The sequence below is a fragment of the Falco cherrug genome, chromosome 4, assembly GCF_023634085.1.
Source record: "Falco cherrug isolate bFalChe1 chromosome 4, bFalChe1.pri, whole genome shotgun sequence".
NCBI classification, from domain to species: Eukaryota; Metazoa; Chordata; class Aves; order Falconiformes; family Falconidae; genus Falco; species Falco cherrug.
The window spans coordinates 105,317,418-105,332,015 of NC_073700.1; the positions used below are offsets into that span (position 1 = coordinate 105,317,418).

General features: G+C 40.3%; 1 long non-coding RNA gene across 1 annotated transcript in view; it reads left to right on the plus strand.

Moving 5' to 3' along the window:
* The first annotated feature begins 5,706 nt into the window (after window positions 1–5,706).
* Window positions 5,707–14,598, plus strand: part of LOC114016561 (uncharacterized) — a 40,713-nt gene continuing 31,821 nt past the window's right edge. Inside the window, exon 1 of the long non-coding RNA XR_003561078.2 lies at window positions 5,707–5,870. This is a non-coding gene — a long non-coding RNA (uncharacterized LOC114016561). The remainder of the gene's footprint in view (window positions 5,871–14,598) is intronic.

Genomic DNA, 14,598 nt, shown 5'->3' on the forward strand with positions numbered 1-14,598 from the left:
ATTATCCTGGCTTACTTTCTGCAAGAAGGAATCAATTGCTAATTGTATAATGAGGTATGAGTATTAGACTTCAGATAAATAAATAAATAAATAAAAAAAATTAGTTCATTCATTTGTTGTTCTAGGCTATCCGCAGTCAGCTGTCATTCCTGTGCATTTAAGTTTACCTTGGTGTGGCTCGTGGCTCAGTGACTATGATACTATTAGTCTTCTGTTGATTGATTCTTAAGCAATCTGTCCAATAACCACAATCAGGATGGATTTTTTTCTTTGTTTGTGTTACAAACCTGTCAAGTAAAGGGATATTTTTCTAAGCAATTGCTCCCTAGGAAAAGCAGAAAGGCAGCAAAAAGGCATTCGGTCTGACCTTGTGCTATTGAGCCAGGACAATATACTGCAGAAGAAAAGCTGTCAGCAACCTATTGTGGCAAAGCCTTGCTGGTCCTCAGGGCTTCACGCCAATGAAAATCTGTGCCAGACAGATACCTTGCCTTCTAATCTCCCTGTTTGGCTTATTTGTGTCTGTGGCCTAATATAAAATGTACTATGCCTGAAAAGACTCAAAGCAGATGCTCTGCGTGTAAAAAGATCTGTCCATGAAACCTTCCTTCATAACATGGGCCAGAACTGCAGCTCAAGTGAAAGTATCTATGAGTTTGATCCTGGTGACAGGACCATGTCTTTCTTCCTGCTAGACTGCACCTGACTGAAGATCATCTCGAGTTATTCTGGAAGCACCTTAATGTGCTGCTTCCAGAAGAATTTGGCCCCTGAGTGCCTGTTTCCTCTGCTTGTAGCTGCTGCTGCTGCTGTGAATTTATGCATTAGTAAGGGGAGCCTGATTAACTACCAGCTCCTGAGCATTAAACTCAGGCAATTGTTATTACAAATGCAAGCTTTTATTACTTCAGCAGATGCTTCTACTATATGGCCCAGAGGGTTTTTTTTTTCATCATTTCCTCTTCCTTTTCCCTTCTTCATCCTCAAGCTTTCATGAGCAAATGCCAGCAGGGCTTAGCTCCAGCTCCTCATCCTTGAATAGCAGTGAGCTTGCTGTCTGATTAGGTGATGGGGGATTTAAGCCATTTTCCTCCAGAATTAAGACTTTGGGACATTGAACTGCTTGATACTACATGTTGAAGTTTTTTGGTGTGTTTGAGTGCTGTTTGGAAAGATGGTTGTGTTTACACAGACTTAGAACTCATGAAAAACCCATTGTGTGTGTAATTCATTATGTAGGCAGTCATTTGGTAGGCAAAAAATTAATTCTGGGAAGACAATGTACTATTTCAAGTCTGTTAGAGTTCATAAAATATCCTGATGTTGTTCGATGTAAAAACTGAGGGATTGTGTTTTTCTACATAATAAAATTTTTAAAGTTATTAACCCAATGCTGTTCAAAGCAACTAAGAACTGTGTAAAAGGCTTTTATTTACCACTCCTCCCTCACCCTCTATTTCCAAAGTATCCTAAAGATAAGGTAATTTTCATTTCCTGTGTATAAAGTTGAAAACATATTTGTGCTCTGCTGAATCAAGGATTTTAAGGCTCACAACCTGAAATACAGAAAGCAGGACCTTCAGTACATAAACTTTTGAAATGGGTCTTAGTATGTACTATGAAAGATTGATCACTACATTGGAAATGAGGTGAAGAAGTTGACATAGACAAGAACAAGAAGTTCTTGCAACAAGAAGTTGGCAATTTGCTTTCTGTTGCCTCTGCTCAAAGATACTGATGCTTTTAGATACTTTTTCCCCCCAAGGTGTTACCCCTCACAATTATAAGAGGTTTTTGAGGATGATGTAACACATTCAGCATGCTCAGGTTTGAAAATAAAACCCACTAAATATCCTATAGCCTACAAAAAGAAGTTTCATGACCATGCAGATTGTCATGACTGTCTTCCATCAGAGATGACTGGTAGAAAGATTTTTGCTGCAAGGCACAAGTAAAGGTAACTCAGACTGTTGAGACATTATTGAAATGATAAAGCACACCTTGATTTTCACAGAAGTATGTTTGTATCAGCTTAGCATACTTTGTGTCTAGGGAGAAGGATGTTTCTGGATATGTGATATCAGGACCCCTCAGGTTTTTTTTGTTTGTTTTTTTTTTTTTCCATGGGTCATATTGTTTGAAGAAATAGTAGGCCTCTGGATCTATTTTCATCCTGTGTGTGGATATTCCCTGTTGGGCTCAATAGTTTGTGGGAGCATACAGCAGGCTTTTACCTCTGCTGTCTGAAGGGTCTGTCTGTATGCTGAAGGTGGCTGTCACCCAGACTGCTGCGAGTCTGCCTACCTGATCAGCTATGGCGCTGACCACAGCTCTGACTGAAATTGGAGGTGCAGCTGTGGACCACGTCGGCTTTCCCTAGATAGCTGGGGCAATGGGCTGGCCTCCAAGAATCCAGGCATAGTATGACAGTGGATGAAATATTTGGCCAAGTCATGTCTTTGTGCACTGTAGACAAGCCAATGATGGCACTTAATAACCCATATGTGTGTATATGCTGGAGGTAATGGCCAAGTCAGTGTGTTGTTGGGCAGCACACTTGAAGAAGGGGTTAAGGAGTCACTTTGCATGAAGAAGACAGGTTATATAAGTGTATGTATGCAGAGTTTTTCTCAAATAGATCTCCCTTCCAAACTCAAATCAACCTGCTGTGGTTTCTGCCCAGGGTTATGATGGAAGTTGTGCATCTCTTGGTAATAAAAATGCACATGTTTATGTGATGAGCCAGGAATTGATAAAGTGACCAGCCTCCACATGGAAGCTGCAAAGAAACTAATTTTGTGACTCCTGTGGTGCTATTTAGTCTCAGTTTTCTTAAAAAACTGGGCACATGTATGATCACTAATTATTTCCCAATGCTATAATTCTTTTCCTGCTCCCCTTCCATCCTGCCCTCCCTCTCAAAAAAGATACTTTTCATAAAGTAAGCATTTATGTGATTTATCTCCCAAGGGAAAGCCCATCTGTTTAATAAGCTTTATCAGAAACATGGCTCAGTTCTCCTTACTACTCAACCAGAGATGATTAGTTGACAAGTACATGAGATAAAAATTAAACTGTTTAGGGCATGAGCTATTTAAGAAAGAGAAAGAGATGTAGGATGAGGGCTTAATTTTTTTTTTCTTAATTTTAACATTAATGAGCATTTAATGTGACTGTATTATCTCTAAAGAGAGTAGGAACATAATGAGATAGTAAATTGGTGTGTCAAGAATTTTCTGAAGCAGAGCAATCTTTGTAACCAACTTGACTTCAGGCAAAATAGCCAAACTGCTGCCATGTGCATATACAGATATATACAGTGCAGTATATATCAGCCAGTGATACAAAACATCTTGGGCCCTGGGAAACATCTATACAGGGTAGATGCAGATATAATCTTGAGCTAGGGGACAGGGAAAGAGGTGAGGGCTGTATGGTGATGTGCATATCACATGGCTGGAGCAAATTTAATGTTTCTGAGTGAATATACAGCTCCTTTCTGCCCCATTATTTTACACTGTGGAGCTGAAAAGAAAAATCCTGATTGTACCTGTCCATGGGAAAGGAGCAGATAATAGAGAAAAACCTGTGCATAAACCTGTTGGAAGTTTTCCTTGTAGCAAGATTCTTAATCTTTCCTCACCTCCTCCAGGGAGGAACATATGTTTCTATTCCTGAAGTCCATGACAGTCCCTCTTATGAAGGTCTAAGCAGAATTATTAAAGTAAAAGGTCTACAAAAAGGCACTCTGTGTAGCTCACCAAAGAGAAAGAATTGATCTGATCGGTCTCTAAGCACTCACACAGAGCAGTGGCATTGATAGTGACACTCTGCTTTAGCTGATTAAAGAGGTTGAGTTTTAATGGTTAGAATGCAAGCCTTACCTCCCCCGCCACCCCGAAAATTAGTCAAGGACACACACACACATGCAGGACAGAACTGGTTGCTGTAACAGGGACTATCAACAGCCCTGGATAGGGTGGAGATGATCCAGGCAGGTGTGTACTTGCATCACTTAGGCCAGACCTGGCTGCTGGATTTGAGTTTAAATGGAGCCCTGGATGGTGACCCAAGGATGTGGGGGGGGGGGGGCCCAGATGAGGCCACTCAAAAGCAATCACAGCCTACACGTGTCCTCAGGGCCCTGACACAAGAAGGTGCTTTCGTTTAAATTGGATTTAACAGCAGGAAGTTGCCTAATTTGTTTTGTGGAAGGGTTGTGATTAGATGATTTTTTTTTCCTACGAGTGCTGCAAGTATGAAGGTATTCAGAGACTGGTTATAGTTCCCTGTGGATCTGCTCCAGCCTTCTTCAAAGGCAGAATGTGACGGAGCCAGCAACATGAATTCCTCAGCTAAGAGTGATAGTCTTGTTTCTGTTTTAAGGGTAGCAATACCTCGCAAAAATCTGTCCCTTTTTGTGCCCTTAGGGGTACTGGGGAGTCACATCTGGGAGGGACATCATGAAACAGCTCTGCTCTGATAATTCCTTACCTGGCACAGAAAAGCAGCTGGAATGCACATGAGGGAAGTTGTGCTTGATTGTACAAATAGATGCTTCCAAAACTCATCCTGAACTTTCTTCTTGCTGAATAGCTCCAATAAGGGCACTGAAGCAGAGCATATAAATTTCAGTGAACACGATGTAGTCAAGCTGAAAAAGTCATTCTTCTATAAGTCAATAGTGTAATATCTAGGATTTAACACGTGCAGATGCAGTATTAAAGTTCAACAGAAGTAGTTCCAATGACCTTGAAAATGGGCCCTTCTACAGTAAAGATATAAGCTGTGCTGTCTGAAATGGCCTACAGTGTCAGCAAATGTGTGGTAGCTGTTGAATACAGCTTTTAGCTTTATCATGTACTTAGAAGTCTAATCAATAAGGCTGACTTTGGGAAATACAACCTTTTTCTCCTCCCTTTGCAACAATTATGACTTATATTTCCTTTCAAATCAGTTAAAAAGTACTTTGCCTATTTTCCAAAGCATTGAACTGTTCAGTACAAGACAGCTAGTTTCTTATTATTCTAGTATTGAGAACTTTCAGATAACTATTTTCAGTATAGGTACATCTGTGCTAATAAACACTTCTAAGGATTCCTCTGGGGCTTGGTTTAGGATGCTGCTAAGGAAAAAAAAATATATAAATCCCAACATATGTTGAGGTCTTGTTCAGAATCTGATGTTTGCAAATGAAGACTGAGGATAAAACGCATGCTAGTGGCTAACTTCTTTAATGCTGACATAGATGAAATCAGACATGGGAAACTTGGGTTTGCATGAGGTCTCTTAAAGGCAACACAAGTCTCTTAATTGTTTGCAGCTAGTGCATTGGAGGTTAATGTGTTTCAGGCCAGCTCAGGTGCTATGCAGCTTTGTAGGGATTTCTAGCCAGGAGCTGCACACAATCACAGCATTATGAGGGACTTGGAAAGCTTTAGATTTGGAAAGCTTTCAAGCCTTTCCAAAGCTTTCTATTAATGATTGCAATTGCATTGTGTCCCTGTGGGCAAATAGGCTGTTGCATGACCCTGTTGTGGGCTGATTACTACCATTCCCACTGTGTTAATTGCTGAACAGCCCCCTGAGGTTTTAATGGGAGTCCTTTCAGAGTAAAGTGCTTCTTGGCTGAAGAAAGGAGACAGCCCTCTAGTCAGAGCCATCATCATCAGGCACGGGATAGAGACATGTAGGGTTAATTCCTATTCTCCTCGTAGCTGTTGCAGAAAGGTGACTCATAAGACACTGAAGAGGAGAAGCAATATATTTGGGACTTGGGGTGCTGGGAGTCCCTGGGTGCTGCTGCAGTTAATGACTGATCCCCCTCCCCTTCTCATATACTGTCTGGCACTGGGCACCATTAGATGTTGGTATGTACCCGTTATTAATGTTTTACCTCAAGCAAACTTTTAATCAAGAGAATGTAATATTTCCTTCTGTTTTAAGGCTATCTAACAAACTGTTTTAACTTTAAAAAAGATAGATCTGCTTGAGAAAAAAGCTTCAAAGTATGAAGTCAAAATGTTTCATATGGGAGATCTTAATCCTAGTATCAGTTTTTCAAAGGTCTCCCTTTCCTTCTTTGAAAGAACTGTGAAATACTGGAAGTATTCAGTGGAATGGGCCTATATCTGTACATTTTGCTGTCTTTTTTTGGATTTTTTTTAACCTGAACTTACTTTTTGATGACCATTTATTATTTTATTAATATGTAAATTCATATGCATACAGGTCACAGCATAAAGAAGTAAAATTAGTGTTTATATCCATTTTAAACTTTAAACACAGGCATTTCTTGGATGCTTTCTCCCCATTTACTTTTAAACAAAGGAGATTAGTAATATTATACAGTATTTTTTGCCTTAAGCAGAAAATCCTTAAGGTCTATTATTACTGCAAACATCTGGAAAACAGTTCAGAAATTCTTTGTTAATTCCCTTAACAAGGTTCATATTTTAAGCACTGGTCACGTATTGTGAAACAGTTTCTGAGTGAGTTTAGCCATATCACTCGGTTTGTTATCTTCTGAGTGCTTATTGTTAGTCTCTTGGTGGTAACCGGGAAGCAACAGTCTTGGAAGTGTCAGAGTCTTGATACTGATTCCTAAATTTTCTGGAACAAAATCTGTGCTCTGTTTTAACTATGCCTGGAGTCATTGGTTTTGTGCTGGTGTAGCAGCCAGATAGAACTGTCTCTGAGGGCCAGCTGGAACTTGTTTGCAGCCTGCTATATTAGAGGTCAAATCAGTAGTAGACTTCATTATGGATCAAATTGCAAGACATTTCTTAACTATTTGGATATCATTTTGTTAGTGTGCAGCTTGAAAGATCGCAGATAGGATGGATCTGCATATTAAACTGTAAAGTTCCACCTTTATCACCTGAGGCATTCACTTTGGCTCAGCATTCTCACTGCAGACTCGTGATACAAAACACTGCATGCGTACATCTGAAGCTTGGGAGTCGCTGTCTGTAATTTAGAAAAGTCCTGTTCACAGGCTATTTGAAGACTTCAAACTTATTTGCTTTTATTTTTCTGTGACCGCTGTCAGCTGTCTTTAAATGGTAATTTTTCCTGGTGAGGAAACCTGTATTTTCTCATATCTATGTCAGGACTATGAGGGTAGAGGCTTTTGCAATGTAACCCTAATCTGTTTTGTGCTTCTCAAGAGTAACGTTATTTTGGTGAGTTGGGGTAGTGGTTCTTCCCCTTCAGGTTCTAGGGAGGATGGAGTGATGCACGAACCTGTGTTTATAATTGTCTTTTGGATTTATTTCTGCATAAATCAGCATGTTTCTGTTATAGGCTATCAGTTCAGTGCATTTAATAAAAGGCCAGTCATGGGCATGGATGTGGGTGTACAGGAAGACTTTGCACCTACAGCAGCCTTTAAAAAAGCTGTATTCTGCAGGTTGTTGTTTTTTTGTTTTGTTTTGGTTTTTTTTTGGGGGGTTAAGACTTGGTACAATTCATGGATATGAGTGGATTGACCTCAGGCCGGGTAATGGAAAGCAGAGCCTTTCAGAATGAGCTCATTGCTTTGGAGACTTAGTTATGCAGCTAGTTATTACCAAGTGTAAGCTTTACTGCTGTGAAGGGACCTTCTTCAACACAGTTACTGGGATCTGGAAGGCAGAAGGGGAAATGAACTTTTAATGTAGGTGGTTTTATAATTTACAGGGGAACTCTGGCAAGTTATTTTTTAAAAAGAAAGTCAAATCTGCATTTGGATTATGTTTCTTGTACCTGCTGCAATGTCACAGCTCAGTGGTGACCAAGTCTCATTTCATTGTGGTCTGACAAGACTGAAATCCAAGCAAAGGAGAAGAGTAGCTATTTTTAAAAACAATATTTAAAACAAAACTGATGCACATGGTTAACACTTTACAAAGAGCATGTACTTATTTTTACATGAAAATTTTGCTGAATTCTTACATCCTACTTTTCTGTCAGTAGCTCTCAGTAATTTATAAAGGAGGAAAATAACAATTCTGTTTACAAATGGGGATCCCAAGGTGTGGGGAGGCAAAAGTGTTTTCTTGATGCCACTTAGGAAAACAGTATCTAGTGTAGTAACGTATAAATATATAACATATAATTAGTAAATTTCTCAAGTCTACGTGGAGTGCACTGCTAGGCTTTTGTGTTGTAGGTGTAAACATGAGATCTTAAAAATTAGCATGTTCCATCTATTTTAAGAAAAAATAAAAGGAATCTTCTTTGAGCTAAAAAGTACCTCTTATCCTTCCCTGAAAATTTCCCTTGTTTTCAGTAGACATTGTCTTAACTGCTGCTTTACAGTATTAAGTGCTGTAACGGTGATTACCTGTTTTGAAGAATATAAGCACTGGCTTAGCTTGATTGAAGTAAAAAAAATCTTCATTTGTGCAGAACAGGTTTATCATGAGCTCTGGACTAATTACCTGCAGGTGAACTCTTCTTGTTTTGTAGGGGAGTGAAGGCAGTGGGTTGATTAGCATTGATAACATGCAGCTGTGGCCTGGCCTCAGAGGCAGTGGGTTGATTGACATGGACGATGTGCAGCTCTAGCTCGTTCCTGCTAAGTGGTTAAATAGCCCTGAGGATTGGGGGAGAGGGGGTTGGATGGGGGAGGAGTGGTGTGGTCTGACCTCTGGCGGATGGAGTTACAGCACAGACAGTAGACTGACCAATGGTAAAGCCTTATTGTAGCCCAATAACTTGCTTGTGCTACAACAATTGGTGCCCTGTGTGAGGCTGACTGAGTTGGACTCTGACTACAACAACTGGTGCCCAACGTAGCTGAGACAAGTAGGAGAACCTGCAACCCATAACAGAGACCATGAGAGGTGAGCTGTTGCAACTAATTGATATGGGTGTATTGCAATATTTGTTGTCCATCTTAATTCAAACTGCAACATTTGGTACCCAGTGTAGATGGGGACTAACTGATATGGGTACAGAAGAAGAAAATTTCATTTTAACAATGCTTGTAGATATATTTGAAAAAAGAAGTGTAAAGCATAACAGGAAGGCAATAAGAAATTTGCTAGGATGGTGCAAGGTAAATGATGTGCTACAATAGTTTCAAAACGCTTCATGAAATCATTAAATTATAGGCCAACAAGTCTTAGAAATTTTTTTGTTTGCTGTGAAAGATATGCTTTCTCATCAGATCAGGATAATGTAAGAAAGCTAGTCTAACCTTTTAAACTTTAAAGAATCTTTGCTGGCTTTATAGTATTTGGCATGATTTCCCTGACACTCACGAATTTGAAGGTCTTACTTTTTAATGCAGGCCTAAAGGTTACAGACCTGTATGTTTCGAGCATGGAATTCAGTAACTAGTTTCTGAGTCTGAGCACAGGAGAATCTTAACTAGTGAAAGCATAAATGAAGATAAATTAAAAATTTCTAAATAAAATAGTCTTTGATCCTATAAATACTTACTGATCAATATACTTTGTATAGGTAAATAATCTCGTTGACTGCTGTAGGGATACTTGTAAGCTTATTAAATTCTTCTGCAGAACAGAAGATTAAATAGCAATTGAAGAATTTAGGAATTGGTCTAGTTTTAGATCGGAGACCTATCTCTGTGATTTCCTTAACCTAAAGGTGCAAGGGTGTTGCTTTTAACTGAGCCAGGAAACCACCTTTGTTCCAAGGCTATAATGAGGATGAGAGCCTTAGCCTCACCTGAGGTCCAGGTATGGCTCTTAGTGTGGTAAGCCCATCCCATCTGGCAGGCCACATTTACAGTATGAAGAGCCTGATGTGAAGCCTGCTATAAATCTGGAATGGGAATGCCCATACTCTTTGGATCGTGCCAGTAGTTCACAGTTTCCTAAAGAGGGGGAACTTAAATGCTGTTCGGGTTTGATGTCTGACTGCTGTATCAGCTTCAGGAATCAAACCCGTGCTGGCTCTGTTGGGTGTTGAACAGGTCCTTTAACAAGTAAACCCTAGGCACTATAGGGTGTGAGAACTAGATGTGAAGGGGTAAAGAGGTGTTCTCAGAGGTTTGCTTGCTTTTTAAACAGCGAAATGGGAAACATCAATGGAGAAAGGGTGCATAAATAAGGATTTATGTCCTTGATCACGTGGGCTGTGATATGGTTATATATCTTATTTGATTCCCCAGCTTTGAGAGACTGAGGGAGTCCTCCTTTGTGTGACTCCAGCTGCAGTGACTAAGTGCCAAAGTCCTTTGTGCTCTATTACAAATATGGATATTGGGTCATGAAAAATACTGTCTTGCTTGTAATTAATTTACTGCCATTCATCAGAGACTTGAAACTTTTATGGCACAAAACAGTAGCTGGCCACAACACTACTGAAACTTATGTGGACAGAGGACCTGGCCCAGTGCCCCAGGCTGCCTGTGAATAAAAAATCGGATTAGTGTCATCAAACCCTTTCCTTCTGTGTGCTACTCAAGAGAAATATTTTGGCCTCTATTATCAGTTACCCAATTTGCCAAATGCTCAATTTTGAGCATAGTGTCATTGGAATATATGTGAGTCTTTTGTTATCCTAATTATTCCAAAATCGTGCATGTTATTCCACACAGGAAAAGAGGGTTCAGTTTTCAGTACTTTACTGTTCTGTCAGTGAAAGACCAGAAACTCCTGGTGTAAGCAAACAAGACCTCAAATAGAAGTGAACTTAATCTGCGTTTTGTTGAGTGTGTTATTTGTTCCAGAAGGCCACATAAAACAATGCATTCTTATGCACTATTTGTTTTGGGTACCTAGCTGTGTGGTTTTGCTTTCAATAACTGAAAGATGCTCAAAATATTGCAAATCTCTGCTGCTTTTGAGATCATTCTCTTCGGGTCAGTGTCACTTCTCGTTTGTGGTGGTAAGTGTGCTTCAGTTAACGTCTGAACTCTGCTATATGTTCTCCGCATCAAGCCAGCCTCACTGCTGAAATTCCTATTGGTCTTGTGCCCTTGTCGGGCAGCAAAACTCCCCCTCCCACCATGCTAGTCACTCAGCGTCTTCTCTCTGTCAGTTCAGTTACTCCGGTAAAGTCTTCAGGTACATCTATTGTTTCTCTGCAGTAGCTGGGAAACAGCAAGGGACCTGCCTTTGTTATTGGTGGCTATGGCACTGGCACCTCAGACTTGCTTGTCTGCTGCTTTGCTGTCAGATTTCACTGCATAATAGATTTTTTTTTAAAAGACACTTAAATAGCAAAGAGTAACAGGCAGCAAGAATAATGGGTAAATGTGTGGATGGCTAATGCACGCAGGAAAAATAGGGAAACTGATTACATGAGCTTGGAAAAAGGTGGGGGGTTGTGAATGACATGTTCAGGATGAGAAAGCAGATAGTGAAGTATAGTGAAGTGTTATCAAAGGGATGACTATAATCAGAGATAGTCTTTTCTTGGGTAACTGGGTGAGCTTTGAAACTATGAGGATCTCTGCTTGAATTACACCATCCTTGCTAAATCACTAATTAGAATGTTTTAATCCTGAATGAGGAAAAGGTCCTAGCTCCAAAAAACCAAAACTCTACCTTATTTCCTCCATACTACAACAGGCCCATGATCCCTCCCATCTTATACAGTGTGTGTTCATGCAAATCAGTCATGTTATGTATAGTGCATAAACCCAGAGGTCAGAGTTAGGTTTGCGCGGGGAAAACCTATGTGTTTTCTGGTGTTTGAGGTCACTGGCTGCCTTTTTAAATTATGAAATGGTATTTTAATTGATCTAAGAATAGATCCAGTTGGAAGGGACCTACAGTGATCATCTAGTCCAATTGCCTGACTGCAGTTACAGCATGGTATTAAAGGCAATATTTGAATTTGCCTTTTTCATTCAAATTCAAAAAAACTTGAGGGACAAACCCAAAGTCCTCAGCCACCCCTCATAGGACATGCCTTCCAGCCCTTTCACCAGCTTGGTTGCCCTCCTCTGAGCATGTTCAAAGACCGTCACATCCTTCTTAAACTGTGGAGCCCAGAACCGCACACAGTGCTGAAGGTGAGGCCGTGCCAACGCTGAATACAGCGGGATAGTCACCTCTCTGGACCGGCTTTTTTTGCTGTCTTTGTTGCCCCCCAGGGTGTGGGTTGCCCCCCTGGCTGCCAGGGCACGCTGCTGGCTCGTGCTGAGACTGCTGCCCACCAGCACCCCCAGACCCCACTCTGCAGGGCTGCTCTCCAGCCACTCCTCTCCCAGTCTTGTGCCTGGTGTTACTCTGTCTCGGGTGCAGATTCCAGCATTTCAACTTGTTAAATACCATCCCATTAATCACTGCCCGGTGTTCCAATCTACTTAGATCCCTCTGCAAGGCATCTTGTCCATCAAGGGAGTCAACAGCACCTCCCAGCCTGGTAATATCTGCAAACTTACTAAGGGTGCACTGTGATATTAGTCGTACTTTTGAATGCATACAGGTGAGGAAAGGAAGTATACTTGTGGCATGTAACTATAAATTATAATTTTTCAGTAATCTAGGTTTAAGACCAATTACTAAAAAGTTCAACGATTTCCAATTTTAAAAGAATCTGTGTAACCCAGAGGGTGGTATCTTACTGTTTGCTGAAATTGCACAGTCCGAGAACATGCAGTCTACAGTATGATCTATAACAGCTTGTTAATTTAGTTTGATGACTATAGGTAACTGTAAAGACTGCTATTTCTATCTGTTGGTTTCTGGAAAAGTGTCAAACATGACTGGGATAAATCTAGTGCGAAGATCAGTTTTCACAGGCATTACTCTAGGCCTCACTGGGGAGCAGGGAGGAATAAATATGATATCCTCAGGACCTGGCTGAAAAATCTGACTCTTCTATCAGAAGAAACTGAGTGCATTCTTGAAAAGTATCCAGGAAAAAAGATCAAGTAACACCTGCATTCTTTGTTTTATTTGGGGAACACTGGAAGGTTTTCTTTTAGTTTGTGTTTTCTTAATAATGTGTTAAACAATAAATATTTTTGTATGATGTAATAATTGTCAATTAAAGTACCTATGGGGATCTGGCATGTTCTTTTGACTAAATTTTTTGATATATCTTAGTTTATTCCTCTGAACCAAAATTTTTACATTTTAATTATTTCTTTCCTGTAGAGGGATAATTGAATTGATAATGAATTTTACACCTGCTATACTCTGTTTAAATAAAAGTTTTCAGTTTGATTTTAGGAGATTGATTGGCACTGAGAGTGGGAAAAGGAGGTGGCTTGCTCCATTTGATGTTATCAGTTATGCATTTATAAAATGAAAAAAAGTAAATTGAAGAGCTGAACCTGAGCTCCTTCAGAAGCAGCCTCAAACCTATCTATCCGCTTTCTGCTTCCCTTTAGATGAGCTCAACAATTCCTCTTCTTACTAACTATTCATTTGCTAATGAACAAAATTTACAGATATAGCCAAGATCATAGCATGCACCAGAAAGTGATTTTTAGATGACCAGGAGTTTGTTGGACCTCTGATTTTTATTGTGTGGGTTCTAATTATTTGAGGTCATGAGGAGATTCACTGACACCAATTTACTTGTTCATTAAAGAAAGGCAGCAAAGCAGGCTGTGATGTAACTAGTAGCCTGCTGTTGAGGGAGGTGCTTTTCTGAAGATCTTGTATGTTGAGCTGTGCTGTAGCTCCACTCTGCATCCTGAAGAGAGGACAGATGCTGGTCCCTCCTAAACTTCCAGTGATTTTTCTGGGAGCATGTGCCAAAGCTTTCCATTGTTAGCCTCCTGAACTCTTAGAAATTTGAGGGGTGTACTGAAGGGATTGGCAACTAAGCCATAAGGGGTAGGATGTTAAGGGATGACAGATCTTTCCCTCATAGCTTGTGGACCTGGGCAAAATGGACTTCGCAGCACACAGTTGCTCAAGCTTAATGGCTATTCAAAAAAAGTCCTGTGCTCTGCTCTTACTAGACTGATGGTAGGTGCTCCTTCTGTCCTGGAGAAGGGATTCAACTGAAACTTAGGGATGGAAGGTGTCTCTTAGACTGTTCCTCCTCCTCTTGATACAGGTTCGAGAGAGACAGTCTGGCATGAATCAACTCATAGCAAGAGATGCCTGGACAGGCATCTCATAACAACAACCCACAACAGCAAGCATGATGTGAGCCAAGGCAGCCGTCTTGGAGCTCAAAGCCTGCTGAATGAACTCTCTTGGAAACAAGGGCTCCCTCTTTCCACTTCCTCCAATTCACTGACATGTTCCCTTTCCAACTGAGGTATAGTTTCTTGTGTGTAACTTTTTCCAAGAGCCAGTTTTCTTTTGGAAATATGTAACTGACAGACTTTGCAAAGGCTCCGGCAAGAGATGGATTTCGTTGGTTGCCCCAGGTAATGTGAGCTTCATAGTTTAGTTAATCTTGCTTTTTACTGTTTTTATTTTTAACTTTGAATTGCTTGTTAAAATCCAAACAAAAGGAGTTGAAAGAACAAAAGCGCAGCCAGTTTGAACCCTGTCTATGCAGTGCTAAACGTACTATTCCAGGAAGAAGCCACATACATTATCTTTAGATGTATATTTCTTGTAGCAGTTCTTGTCTATTTCAGGTGTTATAGGGTATAAAAATACATAGTAGATGGTCCTTGCTGAGAATGGCTGCAGCTAAACTGTATTGGGTAACAGGCTCTGTCTC